At 37.1% G+C, this 18729-nt stretch overlaps 1 protein-coding gene and 1 pseudogene across 1 annotated transcript in view; one reads left to right on the top strand and one right to left on the bottom strand.

Moving 5' to 3' along the window:
- PRKD1 (protein kinase D1) overlaps positions 1 to 18729 on the top strand; it is a 430367-nt gene that overhangs the window by 241317 nt on the left and 170321 nt on the right. The gene's annotated exons all lie outside the window — the stretch shown is intronic.
- On the bottom strand, positions 3929 to 5576 carry LOC138175533 (heterogeneous nuclear ribonucleoprotein A/B pseudogene; annotated as a pseudogene).

The following is an 18729-nucleotide window of genomic DNA, read 5'->3' on the forward strand; positions in this document are numbered from 1 at the left end:
AAGAGCACACAATTTATTATGTAATTAACATTTATTGTGATGGTTAATGGATCAGTGAGAAATCTACAGGTGCTTTAACTATTATACTCAGAACATATTTTATCTGCATTGGAATCTTTTGCATATAGAAAAGGAAGGACAAATTTTTACCTATGTGTGAATTTTTAGTTGCTACTGAGGCAAACCTAGCTCTGTGCTACTATGCATTTTTGTCTTTGTAATGATACTTTCAATATGAGAATCAGACAATTGATTTTCTATTTTCTATTCAATCCAATTCTATAATTGATTCTATTCTGTAATGTCCTGAGCCAAGTTTCTTTGTCTCTGAGTTAAGTTTAGAAGTTTGAGTTCAGAATTCATTTTCTGCTTTGAGATAAGTTTAGAAGCTAAATTTCTCTATAAATCACTTTAATTGAAAGAAAACTTATCTTTATACAGCCTTGAATCTCCATGTACAAATAAGGGAGATTTGTTATCCAACTAACAAGCCTTACAGAATGCAGGTAGGTGCCAAGAAGTCTGTTATCTCTGTTCAACAAACTAACAGATGTACTCTATCAATCAACCTTTCCTGACAGCAGGATCTAAGGAGGGTTTGTTGCTAACCCCAAATATCCAGCCAATCATATTGTTTTTGCTTCCTATGATACTTCAGACTTTATAACCAATTATTGTATTTTCCATCTGTGATGCTTCCTGTTTTTTGTTCTCTTGTATTTCCCAAAACTATATAAAGGCTAGTAAGCCCTACCTCTTGGGCTTTTTGACTGACTGAGGAACCAAGAGAACTAATTGCTAGCCATGCCAATAAACTGAATGTGCTTGGAACTTTTTGCCTCAGTTTACCTTGCTTTCAGTTGTAACTAATGGAATAGTCTTAATGCTACCCCTAGGATTTTGACTTTTGGCTATAAGAACATTAGGTTGCATCTTATGTTTTACTTTGGGAGAAAAGGTGAAGAAAGGAGCTGAATGTAGATTCTTTATTTCCAAGTGAGTACTAAAAGCCCAGGGAAAATCTCTGGTGGGTAAAGCAAAGGTGAGAAGCCAAACTGAAGGAGCAAAGACTGAGATAGCTTCAGGATTGTTTGCATTTTGGTTAAAGAACCTTTAATTTTGTGTATTTCTGGTGATGGGTTCATTTTGTGGTTATGACATAATTATAGCTTTGTTTCTGTGGTGGCTCATCTTTTTATAAACACTTAAAAAATCCTTACCAAATATAATAAAGGAAGTAACTTCCTCTGCACTGAGACTTTCCCCTCCACCTTCAAGCTAAGTGTTTTGTGCCCAATGTTTCTCAAACCCTTTGATCATGATAGAACCCACTTCCTTAGTTTGGAAATATTAAGTATCTGCTTTGTGTATTGTAATACTTTCGAGCAGAGGTAGAATCCAGTACTCATAATAAAGCATATTGACTTGCGAGTCGGACTTTATCATTTGAGGTCTGAGGCATCCTCATCTCCATAGACTGGTTATTTTTTTAACTTTTTTTTTGTATCCCCAGTACTTAGCACAGTGCCTGGAATATAGTAGGCACTAAATAAATGTTTATTTGCCGACTATCACTTTGTTGGGAGGGGGAAATGAGGGTGAGTGTGGAAGTAGGAGTAGAAGCTATGGTATTTCTGTTGTCCAAAATTTACAATTCCTTGGCAGTTTTCATAATCAATCTAATCTAATGAGATTAGCCATGTTTCAAAGGACCTTGCCTTATCAAGCATACTCTATCACAGTTATTTAAATACATGGCCCACAACACTTCTGAGTGCTGCCAGAGCCAGATTAAAATGTCATCAGATTAGATTTAACAAAACAAATAAAATACAATAGAATATAGATAATGTTAATATGTAATTTTCTAAATCAATCTATTTCCCACAGGTATCTTTATGTATAGCTTAAAGGCCCCCATTTCTATTCAACCTTGATTCCACTCCTAAAGTTGAATGATGCACAATCAGGTTGATGCATATATTCCACTGGTTGTGGTAATTTACCTTATTTCTAGATAGACACACACCTTATTTTAAAGGAATTTAAATATGTTATGTTCTGGAGAGTACACAAGGAAATGAAACAGTCTAGCATTTCCAGTTCTAGCCAGTTGGTTTTAAAACAACAACAAGAACTCTGGAATGTATTCAGATAGTAGTCTTTTCACAACAGGGGCTGACTTTAAAGCTAGTGTTTTCTGTGGTGTTTTTTTTTTTTAATCATTTATGAGTATCTTATTTGTAGTCTATCAAGTTTGACAGTGTTTCTTTATGGAATCTCAAAACTGTAAAAAGCTTTCCTCATAAATAACACTGTTATGCTTGTTATTCCTCAGCTCTTTTCATTTACAAATGGCATCTTAGTAACGTTCGCCTACATCACTTAAGTTTAGCAAATTCGAAAGATTTTCCATGTTATCTCATAACAAAGATAATAGTAATTAGGAACCTCTATTTATTTAAGATGTCATTTTTCAATTGCTCCAAAGCCTAATTTTGTACTTTCAAATATCCTAGTCTTTGATGCTAGGAGAAAACATGTTAGTGTTTTTTAATATCTACACTTTGACAGATCCCATATGACTGCTGATAACAGTTTTTGAAAAATTTGAAATATAATGTATAATCAGCAAAACACATTTCAGTAAAGTTTATTTGAGCATCTCTTGTTTTCTTATGTATTTTGACCTCTAGTTACTTTAGAAAAGCATAATGCATCTTTGAATGCTGTTCAGTAAATTTGAATAGGCATTTATTCTCAGGTGCTCTGTCTTCTCTGGCATGTAAAATTACAGGGTTCTTATATAATATCAAAAAAAAAGTAGAAAGCTGTGGGAGTTTTACAATTTTGTTATGTCAAATAGGGAATACATTAAAACTTACTGTTTTTAAAGTTAAAAATACATTTGCTGTGGGAAATCGCTAGCATAATCATGTCAAAAGAAATAAAAAAAAACCCCTCTCTGAAGTACGATTACCTAAAATTTCTTTTGGTCCAATTTGCGGAACAGAAATGTATGTTAAAACATCATTCCCTTCTTCCTAAAAGGGATCTTTTGTTTGTTCATGTAGACTCTTGGTAAAACTGCATTGTTCTAGGTGGCTACATATTTTAAAATAGGCACATAGAATTTGCATGATTCAGTTCAAGTTTTTAAAAGTATTTCACATGATGCTAAATGTCTAAGCAAAGTGGCATAAAGAGTGCTAAACTCTCAGGTTAAATTTTGTTTCTAGCACTATTACCTTTGTGACCTGGAACAAGTTCCTTAACCTCTCTGGCCTCAGAGGAGAATAGATTACATAATTTCTTGGTTCTCTTCCATTGCTAAATCTGATCTTTTGATCCCAGGTGTTTTTTTGTTTTGTTTTGTTTTGGCAGTACTTGTAATTTTGAATGAATTTTCCATTCTTCATCCAGATATATATCATATATAACCTTTGGACCCAGACTGGGTCCACATTCATTACTATCAGATGTCATCTTCTGATCTAGGTATGGATAAAATAAAGTATAATTATTCTTTAAAGACTATAAAGACTAGGGGTAGGGGAGCATTTAGGTGGCACAGTGAATAGAGCACCAGCCCTGGAATCAGGAGGACCTGAGTTCAAATCTGGCCTTTGACATTTGACACACTTGTTAGCTGTGTGACCTTGGGCAAATCACTTAGCCCCAATTGCCCTGCTTTTCCCCATCCAAAAAAAAAAAAAAAAAGATCAAGACTATTGGTAGATATCTGGGTCATTTGACTAACAAGATGTAGGTTTAGCTATTTTCTCCTATCTTCATGACCTCTTAGACTTTTCTGAAAGAGCAATTATTCACAAGAAATAAGGCAATTTCATCTCTTTATATGATGCCAAGAACACTAATAAAGCAAAACTTGTATAAAATTACAATAGAGGAGACTAATCCCTAACACTTTTTTTGTTTGTTTGTTTTTTGTTAATTTTTTATTTCAAAAGCTAGGATAGCTTCAATATCCATGTCATGGTAATTAGGACACATGTAAAATACCTCACAATACATTAGATTCCCAAAAAGCACAGTAAAATTAACACTTCCATTGCCAGAAATGTATGACACAAACAACATAAAATAAAAAGTTGAAAAAAAGGAGGCATTTTCATTTGTACAACCAGAGCATTGTAGAAGTCATGCTCAAGCCAAGAGGCTGAGCTGGACTTTAAGCAGACCCTCAAAATCATTGCTGTTTAACCTATTAATAAATTCATTCATTAATATCTTGCTTAAGACTGGCATTTGCACACCACACAATGTCTAAGACAAATAGAGATCTGTAAATATTCAACATGAAAGACATTTTCCAAGGGGGAATTTTAAATAAGATGCACATTGAACAGGCCATAGAAAGTTTGCAAAGTTAAATTTGGTACATAATTTTAATATCCACCTAGAGCATTTCCCTATAAAAAGTGTGCAGGCCCTCTGAACACTGAGCATGCCGCTGCATACCGCACAGGACTGCCTCAATGTGCCTTATAGTTATTCTGATCACCACCACCACGCCTTGGAGTCTTTCCATAATTTGTACTGCCCTGATGATAGTCGTAGCCTGGTCCATAGTCATAACAGCCATAAGGGGAGTAGTTGTAGCCGCCATAACCTTGCTGATAGCCATAGCCCTGGTTGCCATATCCCTGATTCCAATAGTTGCCATAACCTTGATTCCAGTTTTGACTTTGAGCTCCCCCTCCACTGCCTCCGCCACCACTCCCTCTGCCTCTTCCACCACCTCCGGATCCTGGATTCCCCCGGCTCCGGCCTCCTCGGCTGCCCCCAGAGCTGTACTGCTGTTGCTGGTACACTTCATTAGGCTGGGCCACCTTAATCTCCCATTTACTTCCACTGACATTATGAAATTTCTTTTCTAAAATCTTAACAGGGTCTTCTTCTTTAAAGGTGATGAATACAAATCCTCTTCTCTTGTTTGTCTGGAAGTGTAGATTCAATCTCTCCAAAGTATTCCCGGATTTTATCTTCTGTAGCTTCTGGATTAAGTCCTCCAACAAAGATCTTCTTCACAGGATCTTTCTTCATAGCATAGCCTTTTTGGGATCAATTACTTGTCCATCTAATCTGTGTTCTTTCTGATCCAAAACTTTATCAACACTTGCAGATTCTTTAAAGAGGATAAACCCAAAACCTCTTGATCTTCTGGTATTGGGATCCATCTTTATCGTGCAATCAACTACCTCACCGAACTTGGTGAAATAGTCTTTCAAGTCCTTTTTGCTTGTGTCCCAACTGAGGCCACCTACAAACATTTCCCCTGCATCCTCCTCGTTCTTGTTAGCGTGGATCTGGTCTCCTTCGGCCCCGTTCTGGCTCCCACCTGGGGCCGCAGGAGGTGCCGCCTCCGGGCCGCCCCGGACTCACTCCCGGTCGCGGTCGTGGTCCCAGACCCGGTCCTGCTCGCGGCCTCACTCGGAGGCTCCCCATCGGGGCGACTTCATGGCCGTTCTCAGTAGCGGCCGTTTCCATCAGCTGCTACTCCTCCACCAGTTCAGACACTGTGGCCCCAGCGGCGGGAAAAGGCCTCGCCGCCCAGTGACGTTACATGCCTCAGGCCGGCTGGGGAAAGCGGCCTCGGCCTCCGCGACGGCGCAGACGCCGGCCCCTCCCTCCAATTTCCGGCAGGCGGCAGCGCAGAGCTCCCGCTCCTCCCACCCTCCTCCACCTGGCCCCTGTGCTGTTCCGCCGCCATCCCTAACACTCTTAATTAGCACCCTCTTCCGTACTACCAGGTTCCAGAAGCAGGCAAGTGTGCGCACCAACTTGCAGTAGAATTGAACTCTACTTACAGTGGAAGAAAATTAAAGAGGAGGAGAAAGAAGGAGAAAGAGAAGGAGAAGTTGTTGCGGTTTGCTCATACTGGGAAAGCAGCAAGGTCTATGTTGCAATAGACCGCAGATCAAGAATGGAGACACAAAAACCAGTTCAAATTTAATAATATGAACTCTGTACAAGCAGAACAGATTGATCTTGAAGGTAGGGTGTATAGAGATGCTTTTAGAATTACAGATATCCCAGAAGAACGACGAGCAGAAAAAACCTCATATTAATAACACAAAAATAGTAGTAGAAACCTGCCCAGAGCTTCTAGACATAGAAAACTGAGTCCCAGTTGAAAAAATCCACAGATTGCTTTCAAGAAAACAGCAGAAACCTCATGCTGGAAACTCAAAAGACAATTAGACAAATTCTGGAATGACCAGAAGAAAGAACCTTAACTATAAAGGAAAGGGAATTTAAATAGCAAGACTACTGTACCCACCAGAAACCACAGGGGATTTTGAAATAATTCTTTTCTAAGAGAAAAGGGGCTGAGAATGACCCAAGATGACTTATTCTACAAAGCTGAACCTAAGCATTAATTTTTTTTTTTTTTGCTTCTTTTTTTGGAGGAGGGAAGGCAGGGCAATTGGGGCTAAGTAACTTGCCCAAGTTCACATGGCTAGTAAGTCTTAAGTGTCTGAGGCCACATTTGAACTCAGGTCCTCCTGACTCCAGGGCTGGTGCTACATTCACTGTGCCACCTAGCCGCCCCTCTTAAGCATTAATTAAAAAAAAAACAACCTCCTATTCACAAGAGGCATTCAAATCATTCCTAGAAAGAAAACCAGAAATGATTAAATTATTTGCTTTTTAAACATCTCAGACAAGTATGTAAGAAAGGCAAACAAATACAGCAACCTTGAGAAGCAACAGTTTTTATAACAACAAAGAGACTTATTAAGAGATCTTTCTCTTAACACAAGGGTGAATACGGAAGTCAGATAGATGTGATGGAAGAGAAACCAAACTGCAAAATAATACAGTAAACTGTACAACACCCTGCCTTCAGGAGAATCAATGCTTTTTGTTGATTTTTGCTTTTGACTTCTTTGGGTTTGGGGATGGTTTTTCTGTTTTATTTTGTTTGCTTGTTTTTGAAGCTAAATTATAGAATGGAAGGTAGAATGGGAAGAAGAAAGAGGGAAATATGTGATATAGCCTACTGCAATTAAAGGTCAGCAATGAAAGCTGAAATAATTCCTACAGTTTTTCAGGGACAGCCTATAGGACAGTAGGTAAAGAATTAAACAGAGGAATTGAAATGTAGGGAAAAGGGGAAATAACATTTGAGTAGTGGAAGTGGATACTAATGAATGTTCCTATGGAAAAAAAAAGAGAGGTAAGTGGTGAACTTATATATTTGCAGAGATTTGGTGCTTAGAAAGATCACTCATCCTGTCTCAGGAGAAGGGCTATCAGAGCTGGGGGGTGGGGGTGGGGGAAGAAAGGGGAGAGACTGACATCCAAATGAGTGGGTGGAGAAAATTTCCAGGCAAATGTATGTGTGTGTGTGTGGGGGGGGAATTACCATGGGGAATGCAAAGGTTTGTAAGTTGACAAAAGAGGAATAGTCAGTATTGGAGGGCTTATTGCTAAATGGGTACTGTAGGGCATTATTGATGGAACTATGAATCAGTATGACAATTTTGTTAAGCAATTTGGAAATATGCAAATAAAGTGACTAAAATGTCCACATCCCTTTACCCAGAAATTCCATTATGAGGATTGTACCCCACAGGAGTCATCAATAAGAAAAAGTCCTCTGTATCAAAATGTTTATAGCAGTGCTTTTTGTGGTAACTCAGAATTGGAATCCTCCCTTGATTGGCTAATGGCTAAACAAATTGTGTTAATTAATAGTGGTGCCATGCTCCAAGAAATGATGACGAATGCAGATAAGCACAGAAAGATCTATATGAACTAATGCAGAGTGAATAAGCAGAACCAAGATAACAATATACAGAATTACTAAATGGAAGTAAAAAGTACAGCTACAAAAAATGAAAGTAAATGTTGCAAAAAATCCAAAGAACAAGCATGGCTCAAAAGAAGAGATATAAAAAAGACATTTCCACTCCACCCTTTTAGTGAGGTCAGATTACCCCAAATGTGCATTGTGCAATTTTCAGACTTTTTTTTTTGATGTATTACTGATCAGTTATGCTGATTTTTCACTCTTTGTTTTGTCTTTAAAAATACTATTGCCATATGAATGGATCTTGAGAAGAGGAAGACAGCTAGAGAATACTATAGTGATATAAAAAAATAAGGTCAATAAAAATTTATTTTTTTTATTTTTCAAATGCTTTATTCTGATTTATATCATTCATTTCTGCCAGATTTTGAGTTACAAATTTTCTCCATGTTTTTCCCCTACCCACCGCCCCAAAATAGCAGCCCCACAGGATATCCCCTCCTCCAATCTGCTCTCTCCCATATTTTCTCCCATACCCCTTTCAACTTTTCCAGTAGGGCATGATGGATCTCTATGCCCCAGTGCCTGTATATCTTATTTCCCAATTACATGTAAAATAGCATTAATAATAAATATATATATATATATATGTTTAAACATTTGATTTTAAAACTTTGAATTCCAGATTCATTCCCTTCCTCTCTTGTCACCCACCCTTACTGGGAAGATAAGCAGTTCAATATAGGTTGTACATGTGTGGCTAATGTAAAACAATAACATAGTAGATATATTGTAAAAGACTGACTATATTTCCCTCCCTCCCATCCCACCTCCCACTTGTTCTGTTCTCTACTTTGATCCCATCCCTTTTCAAAAGTGGGTGCTTCCAACTTCCCTCCCCCCCAGCCTGCCCTCCCTTCTATCGTCCCCCCTCTCATCCCCTTCCCTCCTACTCTCCTGTAGGGTGAGATACCCTATTTAGTGTGTATTTCATTTCCTCCCCAAGACAAATTAAATGGGAATAAGGCTGACTCATTCCCTTTTGCCTTCCTGTACTTCCCCTCCATTATAACCATTTTCCCTTGCCTCTTCTATATGCGATAGTTTACCCCATTCTGTCTCTCCCCATCTCCTCTCATTAAATCCTCTCTCACCTCTTAATTTCACCTTTTAAGTATCATCCCTTCCTGTTAAATTGGGCCTGTGCCCTCTATCTATGTATACCTGTAAACATATATACACACATTCACATATGTATTCATATATCCTGTACCCTCATATATAGACATATATATATTTCTATTCCCTTAAGCTATTCTTATACTGAGAAATGTTTCATAAGTTACAATTATTTTTTTCCATGTAGAAATGTTAAGAGTTCAACTTTGATAAGTTCCTTATGATTTCTTTTCCCTGTTTACCTTCTCATCTCTTGCTTCTTGCATCTGAATGTCAAATTTTCTATTCAACTCTGGTTTTTTCATCAAGAATGCTTGAAAGTCCTCTATTCCACTGAGTGACTATATTTTCCCCTGAAACATGATACTCAGTTTTGCTGGGTAGATGATTCTTGTTTTTTTTTCCAAATGCTTTATTAACTTCTGATTTACATCATTCATTTCCACCAGATTTTTGAGTTACAAATTTTCTCCCCTTTTTTCCCCTACCCACCATCCCAAAATAGCAGTCCCATGGGATATCCCCTCCTCCCATCTGCTCTCTCCCATATTTTCTCCCATACCCCTTTCGACTTTTCCAGTGAATCTCTATGCTCCAGTGCCTATATATCTTATTTCCCAATTATATGTAGAATAGTGTTAATAATAGTATATGCATATATATATACATATATTTGAATATTTGATTTTAAAACTTTGAATTCCAGATTCATTCCCTTCCTCCCTTGTCACCTACCCTTACTGGGAAGATAAGCAGTTCAGTATAGGTTGTACATGTGTGGCTAATGCAAAACAATAACATAGTAGATATATTGTAAAAGAATGACTATATTTCTCACCCTGGGGGCAAAAGCCGAAGCACTCCCACTTACTGGGTCCCAAAGTCCAGACTGCACTGACCACTGACGAAGACTTTGTCCTTCGCATCTATGTGTTGATAAATCTGGAAATGGCCACAGCTGCTGCTGATCTGGAGCCCTTCTGGCAGGCAGCTGGTCAGACCCACCCTGGGGCTAAAACCTCCAGCTCAAGTGGGCCTGGGCTCGACTCCCAGAGCGCTGTGCTAGCCAATTCCTGCTGGCCTGCCAGGCTGTCCTCAGTGGGAGGTTAGCTTCTCTGTGTCATTTTGTGGGTTCTGCAACTCCAAAGTTTGTTTAGAGTCCCCTTTTTACATGGATTGGGGAAGGTCAATAAAAATGTATTTTTAAAAAAAGTATGGGTATGTGGGTTGAGTCTAATATTTTACCCTATCCATCCAACTCAGTGAACTTGGACCATACCTTTTAGCATCTTCAATGTCTGCAGACTTTAATTTTATTAGAATAGATTTTATTTCTTTGAAACAGAAGGCAATTTTAGGCTTGATCTCTAACAATTAGAATCCTGCAAATATAGAATGAAATCCTTCAGAAGGTAGTGAGTAACCCTCACTAGAGTTCTTCAAGAAAAGGCTAAATGACTACTTTTCAGTAAGATTGTATAGGGAATTCCCATTCAGTAATGGAGGATGGACTTGATGACCTTAGAAGTTCTGAACAATTCAGAATCTATGGTCTGTGTGATCTGTATAAATGGTAGAACAAGGGTCATGGGAAAAACCAATGTTCTTTAAAGTGTGACTGCTTGTTTTTTTTCTGCCAGATAACCTAACTTAGATGAGATTATATATATATATATATATATAAACATTTTGAAAATTTTAGAAGTCCTTATAAATGACATTCATTATTATTAGGCAGCTAGATGTGGCAGTGGATAGAGTGCCAGGTCTGGAGTTAGAAAAACATTAATTGAAATCAAGCCTTAGATACTTACTAGCTGTATGATCTTGGACAAGTCATTTAAACTCTGTTTACCTCAGTTTCCTCACCTGTAAAATGGGGATAATAATAGCACCTACTTCCCAGGGTTATAAAAATCAAATGAGATAAGTAGCACAATGCCTTCCACATAGAAAGCACTACATAAATGTTAGCTACTATAACAACAATAATATGTTGTCATGATTTTATCTTATTTCCTGTAGACTGATTTCTACATTCATTAAGCACATGCCATTTAAAATAGGAAGGTGAGCAATTGTCATTGGGGGGAAGATAGTGTATGTGAAGAAGGAATAAGGTGGAAGAAGTGTGGGAACGTGTGTGGCAAGGCTTTGGACACAAATGAGAAGTTTTACATTAAATCTTGAAATTGAGAGCCAGTTTAAAAAAAAATAGCTTTTACTGGAGACTTAACAACCTGACTGTAGGGACCTCATCTGAATTAGGGAAGAATCATGAAAAAAATTATAGATAAGCCTACAAAGAACTACAGTGAGGACTATTCTCTTTAGTTCTCAGAAGAAGATAATAGAAAATAGAGGAATGATATTTATGCTCTCAGATGTTTATATGATAATATGCTATTTCCAATAAAGAGTAGACCAAGTTAAGACTGGTGAGTGTTCTTCTATAAAAGAGAATAGATGATTTTTAAGCAAAGCAATGGTCACAGGTATCAACCTGTATGTTCTGTTTATTGGATATTTAGAGTGGCATATCAGGAAAATGTAGCACTGAATTTCAGTTTTAGCCAAAAATTTGTTAGCTTTTAGACATTATGGATAAAAATATCTAAGATTTTATAGTGCTTTAAGGTCTATAAAGCCCTTTATATATGTTTCACAAAGGTAGGCTGGATGAAAACACTGGATTCAAGCTGGTTAAAAAAGGACTTCCTAAAATGTTGATTAAAAATCAGTGTCAACTAGAAAATAGGTCTATAGGCATGTCCTTTACTTGACTTTGTCCTGCTCCACATTTTTATCTAAGAGGAAAACAAAAGACTCCTCATCAGACTTTCTCATGATGCATAGCTACGAAGAATAGCTAGTATATTGTATGACAGTATCAAGTTTCAAAGACACAAAGGACTGAAATTATTAAGATGAAATTTATATGTGCTTTTATAGGTGCATAATCTCATCAGTGTGGGTATTCCCTCTACCAGTAGAGATTCATGCCTTACCCTGTACATCTCTTTCCAGCATCCTGCCAAGTGTATCATTTTATCTCTTTCTTTGTCATTCCTGTCTCACTACATGACAGATAAGCCTCTTATTAAAATTCTACGTATTCTTGTGGATGTCGTTTACCCCATTTGTGAAGACATGGTTTCAGACCCTTCTTACGAGTTGTTCAACCATGGGCAAATAATCTCTTGGAGCTTCAATTTCATAATCTATAAAATGAGACTAATAATATTTGCTCTGCTTAACTTGACAGTTTTGTTATAAATAAGTCACTTTGTAAAAATTAAACTAGGGCCCTACAGAGATTAATTATGATCCTCATGCGCAAGTCATTATTGATCGTATCATTCATTGTGCTTATATTCTCTATGTGTCTTCATTTTGCCCTTTGAGTTACCATAAATTTTGATTTTGATATATATTAGTCAAATAGTGTCTTCTACAATACTTCAGCAAAGGCAATATTAATATTCACTTCAACAATATAGTCACACTCTTTGTTGACTTAATAATAGCCTTTGAGAATTGCTATGGCCAAAATATTGATTATGGTCTTCACTGATTTAAGTAGATTGGTTCTCCATTGACAAAAATGTGTTGTATAACCATATAGTATCTCTGGGGAAATTTTCATTTTAAAATGATGGGCTTTGGTTATAAGGAACAGGGTACAGTAATTGAAATTTCCCTTTTGAGACCACTGCTATCCTCCCAGTTGCCTAGGTTTACAACCTAGGTGTTGTTTCCAACTCCTCACTGTCTCTCACCCCACCATATCCAATCATTTTCCAAATCCTGTTAATTTTACCAACACAACACGTATCACATTCACCCTATTCTCTCTTTTGATACTATTACCACCCAAGCCCAGGCTCTTACACTTTAGTAGCCTGCTGGTTGGTTTCCTGGGTAGACTACTCAGCTGTCAAAGTGAACTTCCCAAAGCATAGGTCTAACCATTTCTTGTTTCCTACTCAATAAATTCCAGTGGCTCCCTATCACTTATAGGAATAAAAATAAAACTCCTGTATGGTGTCCAAAGCTGCTCAACACCCCTTCCCCCCATATATACTTGCTCTGCCAGATCATAATTGATCAACCCCTTTCTCCCTGACCCACTCATTGACACTTGCCTCCTTATTGTTCCTTGAACAAGATACTCCCATCTCAATTTTACTCGCTGTCTCCCTAACTAGAACACTCTCCCTTATCTATGCTTCCTGGATCACTTGACTTCCTACAAGTCCTAGCTAAAATACCATCTTCTACTGGAAGACTTTCTACATCTCCTAATTCTAGTTCTCACATTCAGTTGGTTATTTCAAATCTATCCTGTATATAGTTTACTTGTGTAGTTATTTGCATTTTGTTCCCAGGATTTAGCTTCTGTATTGATCAGCACTGGAGTTGGGCCTACTTACAATCTGGGTGAATTAGGGAGACTTACTCTCAAAAAAAAAGTAATAGGGGTTCCTTATATAGGATCAATGAATTTTTAAAAATATTGATAAATGTATTTCATTGTATTTGGTTTCCTTGGTAATCCTACGTATCTTATTTTATGCTTTTAGGAACATGATTTGGAGAAACGATCCATAGACTTCACTGACATAAAAATTTTAAGTACTCCTGCTTCAAACCATCAAGCCATTCACATAAAAATCATAACCTTGCATCTTTCACAATGTAATTTATGTCTTTGTATTTATGCCTCAGTTAATTTTGTCTGAAGCTACTCAAATTCTAAATGAAAACTATTTCTTCATGTGCATATTTTAGCATTTTTTATTAAACTTAGGATTGCTTTTTTTTTTTTGAAAAAAAGTTATTCCTTTAGAGCACTGGCCCTGGAGTCAGAAGGACTTCAGTTCAAATCCAGCCTCAGACACTTGACACTAGCTGCGTGACCCTGGGCAGGTCACTGAAGTCTAATTGTCTTGTAGAAAAGCCAACACACACACATACATATATATATATGTGTGTGTGTGTGTGGGTATGTATACATAAATGTATATGTGTGTATATGTATACATATATAAATGTTTTATGTTATATACACACATATAGAAAGAGAAATATTTTAAGTTCTTTACTGATTGAAATGATATTTTTTTTTCCTCCACAAAAGTACTTTTTCAGCTCTAAACTGCCTCATATGAAAGGGATATTACTTTAAAGGGATTTACTTGAGGAAAAAAAAACTACATTAAGGCAGATTTCCATTCAATATGAAGAAGAGTTTGCAACTCTCGAATGGTACAAAATATAGAGTGAAGTCTTGTGCACTGAGTTGTCATCCACCAGGAATACCTTAGCAGAGACTGAGTAACTATCAGACAGGTATTTCATAGAAGGTTTATGCATGTATAGTTAAGAGATTGTATTCCAAGATTTCTCCTAGCTGGAGATTCTACCTTATAGGAAATAATAGATTTGAAGTTACTTGAACTCATTAAAGAAAATCAACATTTTAAAACAAAGTGTTAATATTATTAGCAAAATAATGTGAAGGACACATATATAGCACATTAACACCATCCCCTCCTTGTTAATGTAAAAAAAATTGGAATGTAATGATGTTTTTTAAATTCCTGTTAGAGCTTCCCTAGGACTTTTCTTAGTAATAGCAGGGGCTCTTCTAATTGCTATCATGCAGAACCAACTATATTTCTCCTATAGGCTAGCTTTTCAGCACAGGATTATTGCTTTGCCCTGGGATACATCCCTATCACCCCAAATAGGAGTTAGGGAGAGGTGTGGGAAATTTGAGGTTCCAAACTCCTGATTTTTGGAGGAGTTGTTTTCTAAGTGTTGACAATAAATGTGACAGTAGGAGTTACAACGTCTTTATAGAGTTCATCCAATTAGTAAGGGCACCAGATCTGTACTGCATGTTTAGCTAAAATGCTTTCCAGGCATTTTCTTCAAGCAAATGACAGATGTTTCTCATTTACAATGAAGAAATTATGCAAAAAAAAGAATTAGCAAGTAATAGAGGATTTCAAAATATATCTTGCAAATATATTGCTGAGCAGTCACTCCAGAAATGAAAAGAACAGACTTTTTTATTTTATTTTATTCAGAACGTAACAAAAACCGAATGAAACTAGCATTTCCATATACAAAATAAAACAATAAAAAGGATTGTAAATGAAAATGTGAGCCTTTATCATGTATCACTTTCTAAAATATAATGCATTGAATATATAACTTTTAAACTTTTAATTTGCTTATCTGTTTTCCCATGGAATCTCTTTAGCTTTCTTTTTTATCTGTGTATTTAAAAAATTGTTTCAGTGACCTTTTCTTTCTATACTTTTCATTTTATAACCTTAAACTATCTCCCTTTTCATTTCCCCAGTTGAACAAATAAGGAAACAAAACTCTTATAATAGTTAAGCAGAGTCATATTTAACAAAGAACTAGAGGGAAAAATCTATCCCTCCTTGTTTAACCTTTATCTACAATTTAGATATTTCAAAGTCTCATATCAAATTGAAACTTAATTGTCATAGAATGAATCAATATTAGCAAATATACAGAAACCTACTCCAACTAATTGTCAAAACTTCATGCAACATACCGTCCCACATGTGTAAAAATCTGCTATTTGTAGGTCTCCAAAAGGACTTGATGACAATTATGAATTTAGGGCTCATGAGGGTGGGGGGTAGAGGCTTGGGGAAACATCACAACAATGGATTAAGGATTTATGAGGGAAGATGGCAGAGTAGGACAGCATTCAGAATTGCAAATGTGAGTTTAAAATATACCAGTTAAGAAAGGCTCATGAAGCCCTTCTCCTAGTCTGGTCATAAAGGTCCAGTAAATTGCTTTCAATATAAAATTTTCATTAAAAAAATTACTGACACATCCTTTTCAACATTCCAGTCATGGTTGTATTTTCAAGTTTATACTTCCTTTAACTAAAAATAATGGCAAAAACAGAGATGCTATGTTTCCTTTGTGATTAAAACCTGAGGGAATACTTTTGTCCTAGGCCAATAATGCCAAAGTGCACAAACATTCTTCAATTTTAGAGCAGGAATTCTTTATCAGGGGTAGTTATAAGCTTTTTTTTTTTAATAAGCATTTTGAGAACATTTGTGCAGGTGCTTATCACCTCAGACTTGAACTATTACAATCACCTCCTGGTTGGTCTCCCTTCCTTAAGGCTCCACTTCAATCCATCCTTCACTTAGCTGTCAGATTGATCTTCTAAAGCTTAGGTGTGTGCCTCTCACCCGACCCCATCCAACTCTCCATATTCTATTCATTAAACTCCCCTGGCTCCCTGTTATCTCCACGATCAAATATAACGTCCACTTTTTGGCATCCAAAACCCATCATAACCTGCCCCCTTCAGACTTTCCTGACATTCTTATCTGACTCCCCCTACGTGCCCTGTAATACAGCAATACTGGTCTTGCTGCTCCTCATACTCGACTCTGGGTATTTTCCCTGGCTTAGAATTTTGTCCCTCCTCGTTTCTGCCTCCTAGTTTCCCTGGCTTACTTCAAGTCCCAGGTAAGAGCCAACCTTTTGGAAGAAGTGTATCCTAGTTACCTTAATCCTAGTATCTTCCTACTGTTGATTATCTCCAATTTATCCTGTTTACTTCTTGTTTGTATGTCATCACTATCATGACTAGCGTTTATATAGAAGTTTGCAAAGCACTTTATGTACGTAATCTTGATTGATCCTCACAATAACCCTGAGAGGAGAGGTACTGTTTTTATCTCCATTTTACAGATGAGAAATTGGAAGCTGAGAGAGGTTATGTGAATTGCGCTTGGTCACACAGCTAATAAGAGTCTCAGGCAGCATTCAAACACTCTCCTTCCAAGTCTAGCACTCTTATCCATTGTGCCACCTAACTGTCTAAATCATATAATCATTTTAATGTTGTCTGTGATCTCCTTCAGAACAGGGACCACCTTTTGCCTTTCTTTATACTCCCACTGCTTAGCACACTGCCTGGCACATTATAAGGGCTTAATAAATGCTTGTTTGTCTTGACCTTATTGCCATACTTCTATTAAGAGCAGTTTACACTGATAGCCTCCACTTTCTTGCCACTTATTCTTTCATTCATTGAAAATAGGTTCCTTTCCCCATTCTCTACAGACACTTCTCACTATAAACTTTACCAGTGACCTAATTGTATCCTTTAAAAAGTAAAGTTGAAAAAAAGTCAAAATCACGTGTCAAATTTTAAATAGCTTGTTTGGGTTCTGTTTTATACACAACGTTTCTTCTATAAAAACGTTCCAGGCTAAGAGACAATAGTGAGTGTAATTCTTCCTTTCACTTCTTTCGGCATCCTTGCCAAACAAGCATGCATCATTCCTGATGTACTTCTACCATTGACAGCAAGAAGAATATCACCACATCTAATTCTTCTATTATTATATGGTGTTCCTTCAACAATAGATTTAATAAAAAATGGTTTATTCCTGATGTATTCTTCATAACCTCCTACAATGCTAAAATCTAGACTTCCAACTGTATTTCTTCATAATATTACATCTTTGAAGCTGTACAAATACATGGCAATCCCAACCATATAGCCCAGACTGGTGACCATTCGCTGGGCTGGGTTGGGCTCTGGTTGAATTCTGGTGGCCTCTTTGTTCAGATTCCATCCTTCGATAACATTTAAAATTGTTTATCATCTCCTCCTTCATCAGAATCTCGTGTTTTAGAATCTGTGATGATGTTTTCTCCAGGTTTTCTGAGATTTTTGACAGTTTTTTTTTCTCATTCTTCATCCAAGTTCTTCATCTAATCCAATGGGAGTGAAATTCTTCCAAGGGTTTGTAGCCCTTGGCCCCTAGCCCTTTTTAGTTACTCTGTTGGAAAACAAAATCATGTGCAAATTCTAAGATGTTTGTCTCTAGTTCATCTTCCTGAGGTTACTAGATTTCCAGCTTCCTTCTGGATGCCTACATGCAGACTGTCTACCAACACTCCAAATTTAACTTGTCTAAAAATAACCCATTTTCAAACAAAACCATCCCTGACACCTAACTTCCCTGTGTCCATTGATAGCAGCAGCATCTTCCCATCACTTGGGCTTAAAACTTTTGTATCATCTTTGACTCTTCCCCCTCTACATCCCTCTACATCAAATTCTGTTGTCGAGGCCTCTAAGTTCTATCTCCACAACATATATGACATTGGTTTTGCTACCGTCCTAATGTAAGGCCCTTGTTACCTCTGAGCTGGAATATGGTAATAACCCACTGATCAATCAGGCTGTCTCCTGTCTCTTCCTTTTCTAACCTATACTTCATATAGCTGCCAAAGTTTTCTGCCTATGCACAAGTCTGATCACTATGATTAAAGACCTTTAATACATCTCTCTTGCTTCTTCTTCTTGTTCAATTGTGTCTGACTCTGTGATCCAATTTGAGATTTTCTTGGCAAAGATGCTTCTCCAGCTCATTTGACAAATGAGGAAACTGAGGCAAACAGGGTTATGTCACTTGCCTAGAGTCACACAGTATCTGAGGCCACATTTGAACTCAGGTCTTTCTGACTTCAGGCCTAGTACTCTATCCACTGTGCTATCTAGCTACCTCCCTCTGTTGTTTATCATTGCTTAAAAAACCACATTTTTCATGGTATTCAAAATGCTGTACAATGTGGCTCCTATACCTACCTTTCAAAGCTTATTTTTCCTAACTGCACAGTCCTGCTAAACTGATAACCTGCTATTTTTCAGTATTGTATTGCTCTTTCTCCTATTTCTATGC

Source organism: Petaurus breviceps, unplaced genomic scaffold (assembly GCF_028583685.1).
Source record: "Petaurus breviceps papuanus isolate PSGF00001 unplaced genomic scaffold, PetGlider_PUasm1.0 77, whole genome shotgun sequence".
Lineage (NCBI taxonomy): Eukaryota > Metazoa > Chordata > Mammalia > Diprotodontia > Petauridae > Petaurus > Petaurus breviceps.